Source organism: Carettochelys insculpta, chromosome 8 (genome assembly GCF_033958435.1).
Source record: "Carettochelys insculpta isolate YL-2023 chromosome 8, ASM3395843v1, whole genome shotgun sequence".
NCBI classification, from domain to species: domain Eukaryota; kingdom Metazoa; phylum Chordata; order Testudines; family Carettochelyidae; genus Carettochelys; species Carettochelys insculpta.
Window position 1 is genome coordinate 44,595,947 of NC_134144.1, and position 16,362 is coordinate 44,612,308.

General features: G+C 43.2%; 1 protein-coding gene across 7 annotated transcripts in view; it reads right to left on the reverse strand.

Moving 5' to 3' along the window:
* The window catches only part of PKP4 (plakophilin 4), a 236,635-nt gene that overhangs the window by 200,845 nt on the left and 19,428 nt on the right, over nt 1–16,362 (reverse strand). For 4 of the 7 annotated variants that reach the window (XM_075002033.1, XM_075002034.1, XM_075002028.1 and 1 more), the window contains exon 2: nt 46–114. The exons of 2 other annotated variants lie outside the window; for them this stretch is intronic. The gene's annotated coding sequence lies outside the window, so the exon portion shown is untranslated. The remainder of the gene's footprint in view (nt 1–45; nt 115–16,362) is intronic. One more of the 7 variants, XM_075002029.1, reaches the window with a different exon arrangement.

A 16,362-nucleotide genomic window follows, 5' to 3' on the forward strand; every position in this document is an offset into this window, starting at 1 on the left:
TACAGTATACAGAAAGAAGCAGGATAAGCACTAAAAAGATCTTACATGCCTGTCAGCAGAAAACAAGGACTTCGTGTTCATGAAGTTCACCAAAGTAGAACACGTTGTAAAAACCTGTGCAAAAGCAACACTTAAGTTAATGTCACATTTAAAAAAATTACACACTAACAGTCATTTATAGCGTCATTTACTAGATTAACTTTGGCTCGTAGATTTCATGTTTGTACTAAGATAGTCCATAACGATGAATATAAACTATCTGCTACAGATAACAGTGTTAGAAATATTTACCAGAGAAAGATTTTAAAAAGTAGTTCAGTGGATGTAGTCACTACATATTATATATACACATGTATACATAATATGCATATATTTCATATATATAATATATATGTTATGGTTGGTAGTTTTATATTTGAGCATCTACTCCACTACTGTGTTAATCAAGTTTATTAGTCGAGTCAGCAGTCCTAAACTGCCCTAGAAATTGAATGATTATTAAGACCCCTTTTAATAAGTTTTCAACCTCTGGAAAAAGTGCAACCATGCTTAATTTTAATATGGTTTAAACTAGTAGTTTGAGATCTGCTGTGTTGAACTCTTAATAGATTTTTAAAACAGTAATTCACAATAATGTTTATAAAACCCCACCAAATCCCCAGCTTATATTTTACTTCCAGTAACAGAAAATAGTTGTCATTGTGGCTCCCTGGGTCTCATTTTGCTATTTTATCTTAAGTTCTCCTTGCATGCTGCTTTTATGCTTATTTTGTTTTGATATTTTGTCTTTATTAAAATTACTTTGATTATCTCAATACATCTGTTGTTTAGTTAAAGTCATCTTGTACCAGAATGCCCTGGGTAACTGTGGCATTTTTGTCTGGAATTTTGAGGTAAACTATATGTTATCACACAATTACCATAGCACAAGTTAAAATTAAAACAGGAGATAAGAGGAAAGCAGACCATTGTTTCAATTTAACAAAACAAGAAGTCACACATCGAGAACAAGGCTGAAGAGTTTACCAGGTTTTCTGCAAACGTGGACAGGTTTTACAAGTAGATTGTTCCGGGGTTGTTTGAAGTGCTGTTAACATTATGAGAGTTCATCTCCCATAACCATTTCCCCTGCCCACTCTAAAAAATGGCTAATTTGAAGAAAATTGGGAAGTGTTACACCACTTGACAACGCGCTCTTTTCCTGCAAGTATTGGCTCACTAGTTTAAAGTATTGAAATGGACTGAACTTTCAGATTCTGTTTCAGCTTTTCACATACTCTTTCTAGCGTAACTATTTTAGCAACACACATTAAAATACTTCCAAGAAAAAAGTGTCAAGTGAGAAAACACTCTGTGCCATGGTTAGCATTAACTCTTCATGCCTGAAGCAGCTGCTACTGTAATCCAAGACCAAATGTATTCAAAATATTTAAAAATTCTCAACTGTGTTTTGAAATGTCAGCTATTGAATATAATTTTACTAACATTGATTTTACACAAAGACATTCTCTGGAAGTTTCCATCATCTGGTCATTGTAATGGTTGCATAGTACAAAGTAAAACTGTGTTACCCAGCACTCAGCTGACCAGTATACTTGGTTAACCAGCACGTTTGGTCGGGGCTGGTGGCCATAAACCGAGCTGCCTGGCCAGGGTTAGCAGCACTGTGGCAAGCAGCCATGAGGCTGGCTGCCCAGCTGCATCTAGTGGCCACCGGGCTGGCTGCTTGCTGCCTGGCTGGATCCAGCAGAGTGAGGATGGCTGCCAAGCCAGGACTGGTGGGAGCAGGGCCAGCTGCCCCAGCTTGAATAACCAGCACATTTTATTATCCAGCCACCCCTGTTCCCCATGGATGACAGATAAAGCTTATACTGTATGCTACTTCACAAACAATAGACCAGATCCTTTGACATATTCTTCTACCTGCATAGATTCAGAAGAGGCATGTAAAAGCAGCCTAAAGCCACATTGGGATCCTTATAATCTTGGGATTAATAGGCCAGTCCTGAACTGAAATTTAGAGCATCTTGACAACTTTGGCATTCTAGATACCAGGGAATACCAGGACACACATATTCACTGCGTGAGGGGCTGACAGGCAGGCAGAGGCATTGGAGATGTTATATGCCTAGACACTAACTGAAGATTCCCCCGTATGGTGTTCCTTCAGTAGCAAGTCTAAATGGCTAAAAAACAACATTTTGCTGCCTGACTAGCATAAACGTGCCACAATTTAGGGAAATATTTGGATTACTGCAGAGTACTGTAGAAAGGGATTTAAGGGTTATAGTGGACCACAAGCTAAATATGAGTCAACCATGTGATGCTGTTACAAAAAAAAGTAAACTTCCTTCTGGGATGCATCAAAAGGAGTTTTGAGTACAGGACACAAGAAGTCATTCTTCTGCTCTACTCAGCGCTCATTAGGCCTCAGTTGGAGTACTGAGTCCAGGTCTGGGCACCACATTTCTAGAATGATGTGGAGAAATTGGAGAAGGCCCAGAGAAGAGCAACAAGAATGATTAAAGGTCTAGAAAACATGAGCTAAGAGGGAAGACGGAAAGAACTGGGCTTGTTTCGTTTAGAAAAGAGAAGACTGAGAGGGGACGTGATAGCAGTTGTCAAGTACCTCAAAGAGGAGGGAAAAAATTGTTCTCCTTGGCCTCTGAGGTTAGAACAAGGAGCAATGGGCTTAAACTGAAGCAAGGGAGGTTTAGATTAGACATTAGGAAAAACTTCCTAACCATCAGGGTGGGAAACACAGGAATAAAATTACCTAGGGAGGTTGTGGAATCTCCATTGCTGGAGATATTTAAGAGCAGGTTAGACAGATACCTACTGGGGATGGTCTAGATCATAATTTCCCAAACCAGGGGGCGTGTCCCCTGGGGAGGGCAATGAAGAAATTCCAGGGGGAATGCGAGGCAACCCAGTCCCCCGTTATTCCCCCACCCCACGAAAGAGCCAGCCTCTGCTTCTAGCTCTCAGCCCCTGCCTTTCCACATGGGCAACCCAGCTCAGCAGCTATAAAAAGCAAGCAGTTGGCAAAGGCCCACATGGAGCTAACTGCTTCCTGCAAAGGTGAGCAAATCTGGGTGGGTGAGATGAGGAGAATGGGTTAAATGGGGGGGCCGGCGGTGCCTGGCTTTGGGGGAGGTGAGGGGCTCCAAAGGGCAGCCCTGGCAGCGCAGGGATCAGGCAGCAGGCAAGCCTGAGCTGCATTAGGCACCCACAAGGTGGGGCCTGTGCCGTTGGCCTGGATGACCCATAGTCAGTCTCCTAGGATTTCCCAACTTATGAAAAAACGCAGCATCATCTTTCATATTAAATTACCTTGTTTCTGCTATTTCTGATTTTAAATTATGTTTTTATTAAATTTTTGGGCCAAGAAAAACTATTTGTGCTTAGTTTTAATTTTAAATAACATTTTTACATCAATATTTTGTTTATTTTAAATTACTAATTGAATTTTTTGTTAAAAGGGGCGCTGGTGATGGCAAAGAAGAGATGGAGGGTGTGAGGGTTTCCTCAAAAATCAAAAGAGGGGAGAGGTGTTGCCAAAAAGTTTGGGAACCACTGGTCTAGATGGTGCTTGGCCCTCCCAAGCAGGCAGGGAACTGGACTCGACGACCTCTTGAGGTCCCTTCCAGTTCTAGTGTTCTATGATTCTATTCTAGGGTTCTTACATATAATTTTAATGTGTTTCCTTGACTGATATCTATTAAAATTAATGTTCTAGTGTCAGATATATACACAAAATCACTAGTTACTATAGGCAAACATTCATTGCCTGAGGCAAACAATTTTGTGAAGGGAGAATGCATGTGAAAAATTTAATAAAAAAAGCATCCAGAACAATTTGTGCCAACAAAAAAAAAAAAATTCAAATATCTTGACTTTTATGTTGGAACCCTTGTAGTCTCTCCTTCCTTCACTCTTTTACTGTCAAATTGGAAGCTCTCCAGCATTTAACAATATTTGATTCAGTTTCTCAAAACTGTCATGCATATCTACGGCATTAAGCAGATGACAGTAAATAGCAAACAATAAACACACTGACTATTTGGGCATACTTATTCAAAAATTAGCCTTTGAAAATCTAATCCCATGTAAATTACTTCAAATTCTTTATTTGAAAACTCCTGTAAAACTGTAGAGTAAATGATGGAAACAATTTATAAAGCTATTTATGTAAGGCTTAACATATTACATTTTCAGTTCATGATTTGAAAAGTGGATGAGGACTGATTATATGCAAGTCTTCTGAGCAACTTATTACAAATATGGTCTCAGTATTTTTCCCATTTTAATAAAGCTATGTCTGAGTAATTTTATTACTGACTTGAAACATATGCACCTTTTGTTAACAAATATATATATGTATGTACAGTTTTTAACATGGCTATAGTTGTATTAGAAATGTAAATGTCAAGCATTAAAAAAATTACTTGAAAGCCTCGTTGTAGACATAGAACAAGGGGTAGAGCAGAGAATTTAATGCAGTTAGAACTGATTAATGCAGTTCTCTGCCAGTTCAGTTCTCGTACAACCAGTCAGGTAAGAATTCAAACGACAGAGAAAATATTGTTTTGACATGCCGACTATGGGCAGGGTGAAGGAGAAGCTGTGCCTCAAAGGCCTGCCTCAAACGTATCTCAACCTGAAAGTAATATGACGCTGCCTTAGCTTTTCTTGCAAAAAAACAGTGGATCACTACTAATATATATCCTCTGTGTACAGACAGTCTCTAATTACTTCTTTATGTACTGTTTTGGTTTAAAGTGTAACCCACAAAGGATGAAGGAAAAAAACTGGGTTGGTGCCTTTTATGTCTCTAGTTACACTTTCAAGGGTTTTTTACCCTCCTTTTTTATATTCAAGTAAACTTAATTTGAGATTAAAGTGAAAAAATTGATATAGAACTCTTCAGATGTTTTTAAATTCCTTTAAAAATCATTTTCAGCCTTTTCACCTTCTATCTAGGCAGAGAGCAGTCTAAAGGTACTCTCTGTCTAGACCAGAAGTACACATTCTACTTGAATTGCTCACACCTTCATGCATCTTGATGGGGCAAACAGACAGCAATTATAATCCTCTTGTTACTGGTGAACACCGTCTTGAAGAGTTCAGAGAAGAAACATCTTTGTCATGTACATTAACTAAACTAAGAGGAGAAAAATTCTTTTTTTATATCCAGTGAGCATCCTTGTAGGAGTTACCCATAACTTTGAATTTTCAAAAGATGGAAGCATGATTTCAAGTTTGCAATGTCTCCTCTTATTCGGTTACTCTGGATGACATTTATTTGTATTTTATTAAAGCCTATTTTACTCAAATACCTCACAAAAATACAACTACTAGTACTACTAATTAACCTTTATACTGTGCTTGGAACTAAGAGTAAAAATCTTTGTTAGAAGTCATGATGCCTCATTTCCTTTAAAAATCTGAAAATGCTCTGAAATTCTTTGCTCTGAGAGTCCTAATCGTTAAAACTTTGCAGGCTCTCCTCCGCATACCAACAATGGAGTGAAAAGTTCAACTGCTTCTTTTGCATATATCCTTATAGTGGTATCCACTATACTGACTCAAAAAACGTGTTACAATTTTTTCAGTACCAAACCACCCTTCACAGTCTTCTCTGTATATTGGCATGGATTTAAGGAGCACACACAAAATAACAAAGTTACAGATGTTATTCCCATCTTGGTTCTTCTTAAAGTAGATCTCCCTAAAATACTTATGCTTTCAGCTGGATTTAAACTAGTTCTCCTTTCTCTCAAACAGTTTTATAGTCAAGTAAACTTAATTTGAGATTAAGTGAAAAAAATTGATATAGAACACTTCAGATATTTTTAAATTCCTTTAAAAATCACGTTCAGCCTTTTTACCTTCTATCTAGGCAGAGATCAATTTAAAAGGTACACTCTGTTTATACTAGAGGTACACTCTCTACTGGAGTTGTCAAGCCTTCACGTTAACTATGGTGGAAAAGTCCCAAAGTTTACTAATTCAGAGATGGAAAAATAATTATTACCTATAAAAAAAGTACACAATTGTTGAGCCATTTTAACAATTTTAACAAAGTTTTTTGGAAGGAATATTATGCCTCAGAGTTCAGGACAGTGGTCTCAAACTCAGCCTGGGGGACATCCTTTGCGAGAGCAGGTGGACAATCTGACCTGGAAGTACCACTGGGCCCATGGGCATGTTGGAGGGAGGAGAAGAGTGGCATGGACTTCCAAACCCCTCCCATTCCTGCCACTGCCCCCCATCCCATTGTATCCTAGCCCCCAAGGGATCCAGCATCAGGGATTAGTGTGGGGTGACAGCAGTGGTTGCCCCTTTCCAACTCCTGGCACTCCCTGAGGCAACAGCAGCTATGGGGAAGTGGTGTGGATATGGGAGGGTGCTGTGCGGGAGGCTGACCACTGTTGCTGCTACCCTGCACCAAACTCCTTTGGTAATCTCCAAGGCCGCGTCCCTCAGGGGATAGTGTCCAGTAGTGGGAGCAGCCACGGTAGTCGTAGAAAGGCATGGGGTGTGGGTGATGGAAATGGACTTCTTTTCTCCCCCTATGCCCCAGAAATCCCAATCTAGACTGTGCCACTGCCCCAGGCAGGGACAGTCCATGGGCTGCGAGTTTCAGACCCCTGATTCAGGGCTTAAATCAATGCTTAGCTTTTCAAAAGCCACTTTTCGAAAGTGTGCATCCACACACCAAAAGCAGACAGATTGCAATACGCCATTTCGAAAGGCCAGTCCTCGCTTTCAAAAGGGAGCGTCCACATGTTTCAGGGTGCGCTTTTGAAAGAAAGGGCCAGGAAACACCACGGATGGGGATGCATGGCGGAAAAGCCCTTCCAGGGCCTGCAGCCCAGTGCTCCTTTAAAGGGGGACCCCTCCCTGACAAAGTTATTGTGGAGATAAAGCATCAGCTCTTCATGCACAGGTGGGCTGCTGAGAACAGCCTTGGTTATGAGCAGCCAGCTGCTGCCCCGTGCTGTCAGGCGCAGCAGGATAAGTTGCACCTCAGGGAAGCTCTCCGGGAGGCCTTTGCCCAGTGGCCCCTGTGCCCCCCCCTCCCCAACACACACGTACAGCCACCACCACAACCCCCCTCCCACACACCCACCCCTCACTGCTCCCCCAGCACGAACTCCCTCCCACATCCCCAAATCCCTTCGCCTCCCCAACAGACAACAGGAACACAGGAGTCATGACAAACTATTTACTAGAGTGATAGAAAAAGAATCCAAACTGTTTAAGCTGAATAATAAACCATTTACAAGGGGGTGGGGAGAACTATATACAACAGGGTACTGGCAGGGGGCGCCCTTACTCCTCCACTGGGATCAAGGGCTGGAACCCACACTGGGCTCAGGAGCCCCTACTGCCATGGGTCTGGGGTCCCCATCAGGGCTGGGATGTAGCTGGGATAGGACTGAGACCATGGGAAGGTAGGGGTATAGGAGGGGTCAAGTGGGCTCAGGATCACGGGGGCCATGGAGGGAGAGGCAGGGGTCTGATGGGAAGGGGTCAGGTTGCTCTGGCCGGTGCTGGTCATCAGCCATTGGGCCAGCGCCAGTCGGGAGGCTGGGGGGGAGATCAAGCAGGAGCAGGGCAGCAAGGTTAGGCACCATGGGGTAGGTGGGCCAGGCAGGCAGTCACAGCCTGGGTGAGGGTATCCAGGCTGCCTGCCACCCAATCCCGGGCCTCCCATGCTGTTGGCAGCCAGTCCTGCATGACAGCAGTCTTGTCCCACAGGGCAGTGGCATGGGAGGCATTGGTGGCGGCCTCCTCCTCCCCACAATGGCACCGGCACATGCCCCAGCAGCGGCTCCGCATGGGCGCCAGTAGGGATGCAGTCCTGGTCCCCTCACCCTTTGGTGTGGGGCTCCCCAGCCCACATACTGGGTTTGGCTGCCTCCTGGATGGTGGAACTGTGGAGTAAGGTGCCCACATCAGTCATCAGTACCATGCTGGAACCCGTGTCATCGCTCTGGGCTTCTGTCTCTGTGCCTCTTGGGAAGGGGCTGCTGCCTGCTGCTGTTCCCGGGATCTCCTCAGGCCCACTGTAAGGCTCCGTGTCCAGCCTGGCAGTGCTCAGGACATGGGTGGGGGTGCTGCCTTGTTGGACCCCAGGAGGTGGTTGAGCTCCTGGAAGTGGAAGCAGGTGGTGGTCACTGTCCCCCAAGCAACTGGCCACATCATGGGACCAGCAGTAGGCCTGCCACAATTCCTTCACCTTACTCCACACTTGTTCTGCTGTGTGGCCGGGTGGCCCCAGAAGCTCAGGTCACAGCATTTTGGCACCAGCTGGTCATGTGCAGCATCAGCTCCTCATTCCCCCAGAGTGACAACAAGCTCTTGACCTCTGCCTTGCTCCGGGAGGGGGCCCTCCTCTTTGGCCCCTGGCTGGGGTCCTGGGAGCCTTCAGATGCCTGAGAAAGGGGCCCCTGGGGCATGGGGAGATCCAGGCTGCTGTACATGCTGCCGCAGGGTTGGCTTGGGGAGCTCTGGAGTCTGCTGGAGGGAGCTCCCGCTGGATGGCATGCTGGTAGGAGCTCGTGCTGACCCTTCTGCCAGCATGCTCTCAGCTTCCTGCCAGTGTTCTCAGTCCCTGCATCTTTAAATGTGGCCAGACACACAGACCATAGAGCTCCACTTGTGATGGCAGGGGAATCTCCGTTCGCTAGCCTGCTAACGCCATGGAGAACACCCCCCCGGCCCCTCTTTCAAAAGGGCGATGTATGGAACATCTACATACATTCTCTTTCGAAAGAAGGCACTCTTCCTCAAACAGGAAGGGAGGAGCGACTTCAGAAGGCGGGATCTTTGAGTCCCTGCTTTAGAAAACTATTTTGAAAGAACCTGATAGTGTAGATACGGCCCTACGGGTTAACAACAAGAACTGATGCTGTAAGATGGGGATTTATCAAATGGAAGAAAAAGAGAAGGAGAAAGACGTGGACATACTGATTGATCACAGGATGACAAGTTACCAATGTAATATGGCAGAGCAAAAGGCTAATGCAATCCTAAAATGCTCAGTAAAGATACGAAAGCATTATACAAGCTATTGGTCAGATTTTATCTGGAATATTAGCTGGAATTCTGATCTCCCATATCTAACAAAGATGAATTCAAACTTGAACAGATGTGGAGAAGGGCTACAAGGATGATCACAAAAACCAAGAGCCTACGTTATTAGAGATTTACAGAGCTTGACTTGTTTAGCCAAACTAAAACAAGGCTCAGCAGAGAGATACATATACAAAGTATCATATTAGTATGAGATAAGAGTTACATTTAAATTAAGGGCCAATGTTTGCACAGGAACAAATGGATATGAACTGGCCACCCATAAACTCAGGCTTGAAATTAGATTAAGGTTTCTAAATTGCCAGAGGAGCACAATTCTGGAACAGCCTGCTAAGGGGAGCAGAGGGGCAAAAAACCACAGCTACACTCAAGATTGAGCTTGTACATTTTTGAAGGGGAAAATATGATAAGGCTGTCTACAATGGCATATGGCCCATACACAAATATTTACAGGGGATGCAGATAGGACATTAGCAGGGGAGGACTCCGAGTTACTATGAAGACTGATTCCCCAGAAGTCTAGCTCTTGGGTCTTGCACATTTGGTCAGGAATCATTATTGCTATAGTTGGAGTAAGGAAGGTATTTTCCCCCAAGGCAGATTAGAATTTTGGGATTAGTTCTGTCAATCTGCATCTTGGGGTGTGGGTTATTTGCTGATCTGAACTCAGTAAGTGGTGGATTCTCTGTAACTTGGAGTCTTTAAATCAAGAGTTGACAACTTCAGTCACTCAGACACAGATTATGGGCATATTCCAGGACTGGGTGATTAAGGTCCTATGACTCGTGATGTGCAGGAGGTCTAACAAGATCACCACAATGGTCCCTTTCGCAAGATGATCACAATGGTCCCTGGAAGCCTGCGTTCTGTGGAAGTGATTGGATGTCGATAGTTTCTGATGAACTTTGCAGTTTATATGACACTATTCTTTATTTGATCACCAAGCTGTCAAAAATTGCCTTTCTTGCATCACCAACTTAGGTGGTGAAGAAAGTTGAATAATGCTACTGTATGATGGGAATATGGGCGACTCAGGAAGGATATCAGCAGCTTGGCCTTTGGCACCTCATTTCCTGTGTTGCTAGACAAGGGAAGGAAGGGCAAGAAGAAAACATCACAAGTTTATTGACGCAGAAGTATAAATCAAGGCCAAGTTGCCTAATTTCAGTTCCTCTGGGTTTTTCCAGTAATAGTTTTCAGGAACATAGGATGTTGATAAACAGGATCCAGCTTTTCCCTTTAAATGAAACATAAGGCCTCACACTTTCCATGAAGGTAGGACCACTGTTGGCACAGCTGTCTCTAGTAAGATACACAGTTATGCACAAACCAAATTAGGACTGGGAGTGTTGGTCCAGTTTTTGAATCTGAGCTTATATCTTTCGGCCCAATTTTAGGTCAAATTTAATGAGTCCATCTGGTGTGATAGTCCCAGGATATGGATCAGATTCATGTATCTGGACATAACAGATTTCCCCATGCAATCACCAAAGCCATACATAAGATATTACAATTCCTCCCTGAAATGGTAATAGCAATAATCAAACAATGACAGCACTTAATGACTAAACTGGAAAAGATTAATTTTCACAGTTGCTGTAAATGTCATTAGATTGTCCCAGATCATTGCAGTTTCATTTATAAGCTAGGACAGGCTGAATTTGTTTTGTTCAGAAGTGGAGGCTGGGAAAATGGATATTACACCATGTTTTAGGTCAACCACTGTGTACCTCCATAATACACATTCAGGAAGATTGGACTGGGGACCTGTTTTGACAGCTTGTCCCTTTGGAAGCTCAGAATGCTAGTTAGCTTCCTGGAAGGATTTTTTTTTCCTGACATACCACTGTACTGGTTTAGCAAGACTATTTTAAAAAGCCTATTATCCTTCACTATTTGCTACAGTGACTCCTAATCTTCTTCTCTGCTAACTTCTTGCTCATAGTTCACTTTGGTTTATACAACACAATATCATTGAATGACATCTTCTGCCAAGTCTTACCAATCGAAATACAGATACATTTTTAAAGAAATTGCCTGCTATGCTCATGACGGAAGCAAAAGGAGAGGTCTTTGTTTTCACTGTAGCTTCTGCACAGCTAAACTGTCTTGAGTAGCTTTCAGTTTAGTGAACCTAACATACCTTTACCTAGTTACAGAATCAATATGTTATTTGACTTGAAGAATTTTCTTGATATTTTTGCAGACCAAATCACTTTGATTTGAATTGAGCTCTATCGGTACAGAAAACAATCTCTGTTTTCAGGGGACAAACGCTCAATGTCCTCCGCATTTCAGCCAGGGCCACTCACTATTCTAGAGGTGCTGCTGCATCTTCATGCTCCAGCCTGCAAATTGCACTCATCCTTCCTTTGCTGGTAAAGACTGGCATGTCAGTACTAGGTTGGCTGAGATGGTCAATATTTTTTGCACAGTAGGTGAGAGAAGAGAGGGAAGCATTCAAGCAGTTCTCAAAACAATCAAAATGCTCAAGAAGCCAAGCACTTAATAGCAATAGTTTGGTTACCAAATGATGACCAATCACTCATTTTGGGGAAATTCATTAAGACAGTGGTGGCAGGGCAATTCTGACACTTCCCTCATTCGAGGGAATCTGGTCATAGACCTGGACAATGGGGTAGCAACTACATTGTTCACATAAATTAGTTGTCTAAAAGATCTATTCTGACTCAAACACAAGCTATAGCTTGATACAGTAATCAAATGGTGAAATGCAAGAAGTCATGCTAGATAATGAGAAAATAGTGACTTCTGGAATTACTATCTATTATCTGCTCCAATGGATACATGAAAACAAAAAAAGTCTCTGCTGATACTTTTCACATCCATTAGTACTTTACACAGGATTGGACATGAATTTTTGTTTTCTCCTTTGTAGACACCAGCAAGTGTGGTCTGTGGAAGTGTTAGAATTTTACGGAGGAAAAACTCAAAATATAGTTTTTTGCAATTTTTCTTCTGTCCTGAGTTTTCTTTCTTCAAGCATGTGATCGGCGATTTGCCATATTATGTTCAAAGTGACCGCTACTTAATGGTCAGGTTAACAACGAAACAAGAATTGTGAAGTACTGCGCATTACACACACACACTTTACACACACACACATATCTATATCTATATCTCTATATACACACACACACACACACACACACACACACACACCCTTGCCCACAGACAACAACCTGCCAACCTGAAGCAAATCCTAACCAGCAACTATACATCGCACCACCGTCACTCTAACTCAGGGACCCATCCATGCAACAAACCTCGTTGCCAGCTCTGCTCACATATCTACACCAGCAACATCATTACAGGACCTAACCAGACCAGCCACACAGTCGTGGGTTCATTCAGCTGCACATCTACCAATATAATTTATGCCATCATGTGCCAGCAATGCCCCTCTGCTATATACATCGGACAAACTGGACAGTCTCTACGTAAAAGAATAAAACGCACACAAATCAGACATCAGAAATGGCAATATACAAAAACCTGTAGGAGAGCACTTCAGTCTCCCAGGCCACATGGTAGCAGACTTAAAAGTAGCTATCCTACAGCAGAGAAATTTCAGGACCAGACTCCAAAGAGAAATTTCTGAGCTACAATTCATCTGCAAATTCGATGCCCTCAGCTCTGGCTTAAACAAAGACTGTGAATGGCTGGCTAAATACAGAAGCAGCTTCCCTCCCTTGTGTTCACACCTCCAGATCAACTGCTGGTAGTAAGCCTCACCCCTGCTGACTGAGCTAACCTTGTTATCCCCACCCTTGCTTTGGTTTATTTATACCTGGCCCTGCAGATTTCCAAGACCAGCATCTGATGAAGTGAGTCTGTGCTCACGAAAGCTCATGCTCAAAACTTTTCAGTTAGTCTATAAGGTGCCACAGGACCCTTCGTTGCTGTTACAGATCCAGACTAACACGGCGACCCTCCGATACTTAGTGCAAGAAACGTGTTAGTTTCCCAATAAGTTAACCAGTGGTTTTTGCAACACTGTTCTGACAGTATTTCTTGACCTATTTGTCCCATAGGAGGTTAACATAGTACAGGTACTACATGTTTCAAGTCTCCTTTGCAAATGCTCCAAGTTTAAACAGTGCTTTTTAATCCATGTGACCATACAAAAAAGTTTGAGATCTAAAGTTTGTATCTGTAGCTTGTCATATGCATGGTTTAGCATACCACTTTCACACTCATTGTCACTGGGACAGCAGGGATTGAAGAGTCAAGTCCTCTCCTAGTGTTAATATGCCATCATAGCACTTTACCACAAGGTAACTGGGGTGAAGGCGAGGCTGAAGAAGTGTCTAGAAAGTAGCTTGGTTTTTGCCCTGTAAGGGTACCCATGCACTGTGTACAACTTGTTTTCTCTTTCAGAAAAAAAAAAAATTCTGAGAGGTTGCAAAGAGGATAGGGTCATAATTCAAAATGACCTGGATAAATGGGAGAAATGGTCTGAGGTAAACAGGATGAAGTTTAATAAGGACAAATGCAAAGTGCTCCACTTGGGAGGGAACAATCAGTGTCACACATACAGAATGGGGAGAGACTGTCTAGAAATGACTACAGCAGAAAGGGATCTAGGCGTGATAGTGGACCACAAGTCAGTGTGATGCTAAATACAAGTCAACAGTGTGATGCTGTTGCAAAAAAAGCAAACATGATTCTGGGATGCATTAAGAGGTGTGTTGTGAACAAGACACGAGAAGTAATTCTTCCGCTCTACTCTGTGCTGGTTAGGCCTCAGCTGGAGTACTACGTCCAGTTCTGGGCACTGCAGTTCAAGGAGATGGAGAAATTAGAGAGGGTCCAGAAAAGAGCGACAAGAATGATTAAAGAACTACAGAATGTGACCTATGAAGAAAGGCTGAACGACTTGGGCTTGTTTAGTTTGGAAAAGAGAAGATTGAGGGGAGACATGATAGCGGTTTTCAGGTATCTAAAAGGGTGTCATAAGGAGGAGGGAGAAAACTTGTTCTTTTTGGTCTCTGAGGATAGAACAAGAGGCAACGGACTTAAACTGCAGCAAGGGAGGTTTTGGTTGGACATTAGGAAAAAGTTCCTAACTGTCAGGGTGCTCAAACAGTGGAAAAAATTGCCAAGGGATACTGTGGAATCTCCATTACTGGAGATATTTAAGAACAGGTTAGATAAATGTCTATCAGGGATGGTTTAGACAGTACTTGGTCCTGCCATTGGGGCAGGGCGCTGGACTCGATGGCCTCTCAAGGTCCCTTCTAGTCCTAGTACTCTATGATTCTATGCTGCTAGCTCTTGTTTTTATTCATTGGGAAGAAGAAAGGGATACAAAATGAGAGAAAATACATTTATGAGAAGTCTTTATTTTCAGAATTTAAATATGGATGAAATAGGATGAAAACAAAATTTATACATTTAAAAACACACAAATAAGTTAGAAAGTTTTGAGCTTGCCTGAATATTTTGGATAGGATGTCTTACAATTCATTTTAAGCCTCGAGAAACCTCTATTCTGCTATGACAACCTAGAAGAGACAGAGCCTTGAGAAGACAAAGAATCAGCTCTTCCTATTCTTTCCCTCCCACAACAAATACAGTGACCAATTTTGATTCTGCAATATGGACCAGGGCATTGGATCTTGTTATAATTGTGTCTGATAAATTAATGAGCCCTCAGTTATCAAATTTCTTTGCCTCATGCAGGTACTTATATTGTAAGTAAGTCATTTCTTTTTGTTAAACTAAACAGATTAGGCACCTTACATATTTTACTATGAAACATGCTTAATCTTTTAATTGTTATGTGGCTCTGTCTTCACTGACCTCTCTCCAGTTTAGCATCCATTTAAATTGAGGACACCAAAAACGGACAGAATATTCCAGCAGCAGTCACAGTGATACCAAATACAGAGGTCATATAATCTCATTGTTTACCTATCCAAGGACTGCATAGGTCTTTCTGACCACAGTGCTGTAGGGGAAGCAACTATTCTGCACATTAACCAACATGTTCCTGTATGAACATCTTCAAGAGACAAGTCTGGGAGCTTGAATTCACCACTCTGTCACATGCTAAATATTACAGACTCAACAGAAACTCTGAATTTTTCACTTTTATAATTTGTAACCCACTGTAGTGGGGCAAAGTGGCTACCTCACTACACAGAAGGGGAGGAACCCTTCCAGGAGCCATTTTGTATTGAGCCTGGCCCCTCCCTGTCACCTGACCAGAAGGCAGGAGCAGGACTAGAAAACCCCAGCCTTAGGACTCAGTCTGGACCGAGCCTCCAGGGGATAGCTCTGGGCTCCCAGTCTTACAAGGTGAGTGAGGCCAAGGCCTGGGTTGGGCTGCCTGGGCCCTTGCCTGTCCTGGTGCCCTAGGAACCCCAGTGGAACCTGCTGCCTGAAGACGACCAGATGGACCCTGAGGATCCCTAATTGCCAGGTGGCAGTCTCCCATCTCTTCATCAGCACAGGCAAAGCATCTGTGCCCATCTTAAAACTCTGAGATTGTTTGTGTGTTGGTTGACCTGCCCTGAGCTAGGCCTTGGGTCACCCATGAGACTCTGGTTTGCTGCCCTGTCCTGCACCAGGGCCTGGGCTCCTTTTGGCTGTTTGTCGCCCCACCCTGAGCGAGGGCTGGGGGGCACCTAAAACCGTGGGTTTGTTGCCCATCCTGAGCTCGGGCCTGGGGCCTTCTAAAACTGTGGGTCTGCTGTCACCCTGACCTAGGGCTAGGCCCAGAAGAGAGCTAATTTCTCCCAGCACCTGAAGTAAGGCTGGGCTTTGAACCATTGCCTCTCACACACCTGAGGCCAGGTGGGACCCCCCCCCCCGAACTAGTGACTTGGGGGTTGTTGGGGCACACATGGCAGTGGGGCAGAGTTATCTGCTACGTTTCTAGCATTAAAGTGCAGTCCTTACAACACCATGGCTCTCATACAACAACTTAAACACAAGTTAACCAAGTGAGCTGTGTATCCAGTCTCCATTTAAGGTTTTCCTTTTATGTCTTAATCTCTCCTCTGAGGCAACTGCAAGGTTGAAGGAACAGAGATAATCCTAACCTTTTTCCAGCCAAGTACAACCAATATGTCCTTCCTTGTATTCGGATGGTCACTTTGTTTACTCATTTCAAAGAGCATGTATGAGCAGAAAAATTTTGAAGTAAATTTTCTTCAGTTTATTTATAACGTTTTATCTACATTAGAATATGCAATCAACACTTCCCTTAGGTTAATGGTGCAGGAACAC